Genomic DNA, 7530 nt, shown 5'->3' on the forward strand with positions numbered 1-7530 from the left:
CTACATATTTAGTCCTGGCATGAAAAACTGGATTCGCGCAGAGATACGTGGCCCCGAGATTGTCACACCACAGCGTAGACGGCTTGCCAGTGTGCGTACCTAACTCACGAAGCAGAGAGACGACCCAAGTGACCTCAGCAGAAACATCAGCGAGGGCTTTGTACTTGGCCTCAGTAAACGAACGGGCAACGGTGCGTTGCTTCCTGGACAGCCAAGAGATAAGATTTGTTCCAAGAAACACGGCATAGCCACTAGTACTCTTCCTGTCTACCGGACAACCAGCCCAGTCGGAATCCGAGAAGGCGTGAATATCGGATGAAGCAGATACTGAAAGACGGAGCCCGTAAGTAGTGGTGCCCTTGATGTATCGCAGGACCCTCTTCAAAAGACCCCAATGATCAACTGTGGGCGAGTGCATAAACTGGCATAAGCGGTTAACAGCATAAGCCAGATCCAGTTTGGTAATAGTCAGATATTGTAGCGCACCTACAAGACGGCGATATTGAGTCGGATTATCACACGATTCATATGTCGGAGACACAGACTGAGTCACAGCTGCTGGTGTGGTAAGGGGCTTGCAGTCAGCCATTCCAGCTCGTGTGAGGATATCATTCATATAGCGACGTTGTGATAGCAGCATGCCCGTATCTTGCTTGACGGTTTCAATCCCAAGAAAGAATCCCGGTGTGCCAAGATCTCGAATTTTGAAGACTGTAGCTAGCCGATGTAGTAGAGTAGTGATGAGAGCAGCATCGTTACCCATCATGATGATGTCATCTACATACACCAGCAAGAATACTCGGGAGGTGGCTGCCGAATAATGAAACAGGGACACATCCGTTTTAGACGGAAGAAAACCTGCAGAGAGTAAATAATCGTGCAGCCTCTTAAACCATGCCCGAGGGGCTTGTTTCAGGCCATATAAGGGTCGTTGCAGGTGACAGACATGCCCTGGATGTGTGGGGTCTTCATAACCCGGAGGCTGTTTCATATACACAGTTTCGCCCAAGTGTCCATTGAGGAAGGCATTATGGACATCTAGCTGACGCATCGTCCAATGATAGGACACATCGAGAGAAAATAGCAGCCGAACCGTTGTCGGTTTGACGACAGGGCTGTAGGTGTCAAAAAAATCCTCGCCGGCTACCTGATTAAACCCTTTAGCTACTAGGCGGGCTTTATACCGCTCTACCGAGCCGTCTGTAGTGCGTTTAGTCCTGAAAACCCATTTGTAACCAATCACATTCATATGGGGTTCAGCCGGGACTAAAGTCCAAGTGTTGTTGTGGAGCAAAGCATTGAACTCTTGATCCATAGCTTCACGCCATTGTGAGTGGACAACGGCCTGAGAGTAGCAAGTAGGATCAGTGGTGGGCGGGGTTTCCGTGTCCTGGGGCGTTTTGCAACTGGACCCTCAATGGCTAACGGAGCGGACTCTTGAGCCATGGGAACCGAACTATCTGTCGGACCCTCAACGGCTTCTGTGTGGGTTATGGTGGGTGTAGCCAAAGTCGTTATGCTGACTGGACTGGACACCCACGGTAGTGTAGCTGTGGCCGGGGTGTGAGTCGATATTTCCAAGTCTGCAAAAGGGAAATTAGACTCATCAAACCGCACATAGCGATAACCCCTAAAGCTTGACGGGTAACCTAGGAATACACAGGGTGCCGATCGGTACTCAATCTTATGCCGGTTATAAGGCCGTAGATATGGGTAGCATCGACACCCGAAGACTCGAAGAAATGTGTAGGGCGGAGACACTTTGTGGAGGATAGTATATGGACTCTGAAATTGTATGGCTGAGGAGGGTAAATAGTTGATAAAGTATGTGGCGGTTTCGAAGGCGTAGTCCCAATATTGAAGTGGGACAGAGCCTTCGGCTAATAGGGCTAACCCGGTTTCAACAACATGCCTGTTTTTACGTTCGACCATCCCATTTTGTTCGTGCGTGTAAGCACATGATTGGCAATGATTAATGCCAAGAGTAACGAATATATTATGTAGTTTTCTGTATTCCCCTCCCAATTCTGATTGAATGGACTTGATAGAACGCGAAAACTGGCGTTCTACCATGACTCGAAACGACTCAAAAACTTTATATATATCCGATTTTACCCGTAAGGGATAAAACCATCAAAACCGAGAGTAGTCGTCTACAAATAGAACGAAATAACGAAAACTACTCTCAGAAATTACAGGGGAAGGACCCCAAATGTCCGTAAAAATCAAATCTAACACATTTTTACTACTGTAAGCAACTCTATCTAAAGGAAATTTGGATGCTTTTCCCAATTGACAAGAGTTGCACAGCCCAGGCGTGTTAGCTTTATTTGATGTGACCGGACATGATTTTAAGACACGACTCTGAACATGAGCATGTGGATGGCCTAGCCTTCGGTGCCACACGTTTGGAGTTGTACGGGAGGTGAGAAACGCGAAGTGAGAGCGAGACACGGGAAGTTGATACAGGCCACCCAACGTTGACCCTTTAAGCAGTACTTCTTGAGTGATTGAATCCTTCACAAAAAAACAATTTTTGTGAAACTAAAAGTGTAACACCCCGAAATTTTGAAACTTTTAAAACTTATATAATAAAGGTAAATTCTCATTAAATCCCAAAATAGAGTATTTCTAAACATAAGAGTACGGGGTGCTATGCCACATCTGAGCTGGAGAACTCAGATGCACAGGCTAAACTAACTAACTATCCTCGATACATCATTGTGGCACGCAGGCCAAAAGGAAAACTATCTATCTACTCCAAGCTCTTCTAGCGCACTCTGGGAACTAATCAGCTGTACCTGAAAGTCAAATATATCTGTTCAGTGAATGATGTCGGTAACCCACTCCAATGCATTGAAATACATTATAGATAGATATATATAGATATACGAAAACCATTTTGAAGCAGGAAGATATATCCTAGGAAACTCTATTTTCAAAACCGGAATAGACTCGACAAATATGGACAAGCACATTCAACAGTTATAACCAAGCATGTAAAGACACTAGCATATATCTTATGGGATAGGCACATTCAACAATTGTAACCAAGCATGTAAAGATACTAACATATATCCTAAGGTCACGGATTCACTTCATCTCATGTATATCATCATTCAACTCATCACACAAGCACACTTTGTTGGCGCCACAGGACCAATCGCATGCCCATACATGAGGGTCAGCGCATATAGCTCTGACACGGCCCCGCAGCACCCTGCCCCGTATCGCAACACGGAGGGGTCGATCGCAACCGACCGATGAGCTCATCATAATGTTTGATCGCAACCAAACAGTGGACCGCAGCCCAAGGGTAGTCATCTGACCACAGCCGGGAATATGAACCGCAGCTCATGTAAAACGTTTGATCGCAACCAAACAGTGGACCGCAGCCCGAGAGTGTAAATCTGACCGCAGCCAGCTTCTGAACCGCAGCTCAGGAATAACCAATTTGATCGCAACCAAATTGGGGTATCATGCACACATAACACATAGCAAGCACATGCAACCCATATTAACACATTGGGAAAGGGGAGAAAACGTATAATGAAACCTATGCGTGGTCATCCACATACTAGGAATAATACTAAGGGGTTCATACTTCTTTCACCTAGGCCAACGGGATACCAATTCAACTAGCATGCGATATATATATAAGACTCATTTATCCTACGAATGGTACCTGAAACATCAAACTAGACTTTAGGCACGATAAACGGAGTCCGTTGGGACACCACGAGGGTCGGGGAAACATCAAACGGAGGAAACCACCATCCCGATGTGGGAAAACCAGCGGGTGGCCGGCGGGTGGAGGACCACCCGCCGGCGCCGAGAAACCGGGCAGCGGGTGCCCGGCGGGGCAATCGCTTGCCCGCCGGCTGCCCGCTGCCGGGGACGCCTAAATGGGGCAGCGGGTAGGTGGCGGGTTTCCCCTACCCCCACCTACCCCCCACTGACTCTTTCTCACAAATAAATGTCCCGGGATGCTTTGTGGAACCCGAAACCATGCTTAGACACTTTTAAACGCAATTGATGACACCACGTAGACAATTAACGGATCAAAAGCAAGAATCAAATATCACATATCCTGTCATGATTTCTAAGCATAATTAACACCCGAACATGCGAATTCCCACCCAAATATATCAAGAATACCACAATATGAATTTCACGATTCATCCTAGGGCTCTAATCATATTTAAATAATCAAGATCATAGTTCATCTTTTAACAACAAGAAACATCAAGATTTATCAAGAACATCACATAATCATCAAGAACCTCTTATGATCATCAAGATCATCAAGATCCCACATAAAATTATCCCATCAATTATCAAGATCATATCATCAATATTATAAACGATTCATCACGACACTAGCGTAGAGAAGAAGCCAAAGAAGATAATTATAGCAAGGAAAATAGGTTTTGTTGAGACATGGGTTACCTCTTAGCCTTAATTAATCACCCCTTGGCTATTAAGGTTCTTCCCTAAGATTTTCATCCGTTTTGATCTCCCTAGGCTTTGTGGTGGGGAGTCCCTTGGTAATTCTTGTGTGGTGATATCCATTGTGGTGTGACTTCTAGGTGCATCCTATGTCCTTATATATATATGTAGGAGTCCTAATTAGGGTCTGAATGGTATGGGTTTACTAATTCTATTCCTTATAGGACTAAGGACTTGTTTTAGGGATAAGGGTCCATGGTCCATGGTGGACCACATTAATTAATTAAAGGGAATCCTAGACAAATTAAATCCCTTTTTAATTATTATTAAAGGAATTAATTAAATAATTAATCCGGGATTAAAGGCCGTAACACGGGGTGTTACACTTTCCCCCCCCCCCCCCCCCCCCTTTTAAGAAGCTTCGTCCCCGAACCTTGGAAATCATTTTGGGGTAAAGAGCCCGAATTAGTATAGTAGTTTATAAGGAAAGTATTATATGGGTAGTATAGACACATACACATATAGATTCACTGGGTTTGTGCCTGACTATTGTGCTGGCAAAATGCACCAAATAACAAGGTCACGAATATGCAACACACAATATGTAAGTTTTATGGGTGACTAATACATAACATAGAAGTTTTACTCATGGCATGATCTTTATTTAATTATTTTATAATGATTTAACATATAGGATCACAAGTTGTACCGATCGTATAATTATTTATGTACCTAAATGAGAGGCAAATACCATACGGGTGTAGATTCGGATAGCCACATAATTATTATAAAGTATATATGCACATATATCAACACAGGCGAACCTTATTTACGAGTGGATGCAGACGTTTAATTGTGTAGTGTAGTATGTTGTGAGCCTAGATGCCATATATATATGATCTATGTCTAATCTTTGTGCTTAGCAGACTATACCAAATATTCACAGTTACGAAACAACAAGCCTAGCATGTATGGTAATTAACTATTTATGTTATATGCGAAACCTGCAAGTTGGCTTGCCTATATGTGTTCAATCGTAATTATGCTAAACATGCAATTTCTTAAGTCTATGGGCATAGAGTGTGAAGGCATGTAGCCCTATTTTAAGTCTTAAATAATAGCTAGTCCTATGGAAATCATAAAGCACACATATGTATTATTTCACATGTTAGTCTAGTGCACAATTAACAATTAAATTCACGTACTTAATATCGTGGCATAACCAAACTTTTGTCATATAAATTCAGGAAGATCATAAATCATATAATAATTAGTCAAGTAGCGAAAATTAGATTCTGAGGAAAAGATTGTAAGTAATTAGGAGGAAAGGCTCTTGCTTCTTATGGGGTAAATAAATTCTGGGGAGGAAATAGAATTAGGATCTTTATTTTGTATTCCATGGATAACGGCCAGATGAACACATAACAAGTATTGGCACTTATATGCAGATTGCTTGTAATTAGCAATATTGTATATATGCATAGTGGGATGCCTTATAACATACCGTTTTCGTCTAGCATGCGTGTATATGTATATGAGTGTGTGTTTTGACATAAACATGCGAGCTGTGTGATTTGTCATGCAACACATATGAAAAATACAAGTTTCCACCTATAATTGGACCATGCAATTTGCATACAAATATTCTTTAATAAGTATGAGTAAGATAGCCTAGGTTCACGAGTACTAAAGGTTTTGTCCTTGAGAAATCTTGACAGAATTTAATCACACAAGGACTTAGGAAAATTATTTTTCTCTCGGTGGTAATTAGGTTTTAGGTAGGCGTGATTTTTACTTCTAGAAGCCTAGAATATCAGAACAACTTTAGAGTTGAAGACCCTTGATTGCTAATTCCTAAATTAATTGATGACCTGATGATGAGGCTAAAGTTTTTAATTATTTAGGGAAGGTAGGAGTGGTAAAAGGGAGGTCATACGAGGGAAAAAGTAGAATTTATGGTTATCTCAGGATATGTGTACGTATATATATAAGAGTGATGTAATTTGTACGGAATGATATTTCAGGGTTAGGATACGCTAAGGGGAAACCCATAGATGTATATAAGATTATTGTAGCTAGGGTACATGTGTATGGTTTGGGCTCGGGATATTGTTGTATGTAATATGACTGTAACAATTTATATGGATACGTATGAATAAGGGAGGATGTTCTATAGGCTCATAAGTTTACTATATATATATATATATATATATATATATATATATATATATATATATATATATATATATATATATATATATATATATATATATATATATATATATATATATATATATATAAGCATGTAGGGACGTACCGTATATGACGCAGCCATGGAAGGTTTAAGATTAAGCAAGGTGATTAGGGTTAGGGTGTAATAATAATAATAATAATAATAATAATAATTTTAGTATAAGTGTAGCATATGAATGTAAATGGGGATTTACTACGTACTTTCAGGGATGTATATATATATATATATATATATATATATATATATATATATATATATATATATATATATATATATATATATATATATATATATATATATAATGGAAGTTTTTAGGGGAATATATTTAGAATAGTAGTGATATACCTATTTATGTATAAATGTTTGTGTAGGGGGTCCTTCTCTTAGTGGTAAAAGGGTTCTTGTGACACCCCAAAAATCCACACTCCAAACCATGAATTAATTGAGTAATTAATTCTATTTCTTTTGAGGAATTGATTCCTAAAATCCTGATTTTTGATACTCAAGGACTAGTATTTGACTAGTCAATCTTTAAGTTGTGTTGTACCTTGTGCTTTGAGAGGAGTTCCCTTGTTCCTTACACTTTTTAAGAGTTAGTAAGGGTATCCTTGTCTTTTCACCAATAGCTAGTTTTGTAACCTAAACCTAGAAGACTTCTTCATTTCATTCCCTTACATTTCCTTGAAAATATCTATACCTTCTCTCTAGAAAACAAGAGTAGCTTGTTCTTCAAGCCAAAAGAAGCCTTTGTCAAGATTCCAAGTTTTGCTTCCAAGATTCAATCTTTCCTCTATTTTGGCATCTAGAAGGGTAAGATCTAAGCTTGT

Source organism: Ipomoea nil, unplaced genomic scaffold (genome assembly GCF_001879475.1).
Source record: "Ipomoea nil cultivar Tokyo-kokei standard unplaced genomic scaffold, Asagao_1.1 scaffold2280, whole genome shotgun sequence".
Lineage (NCBI taxonomy): Eukaryota > Viridiplantae > Streptophyta > Magnoliopsida > Solanales > Convolvulaceae > Ipomoea > Ipomoea nil.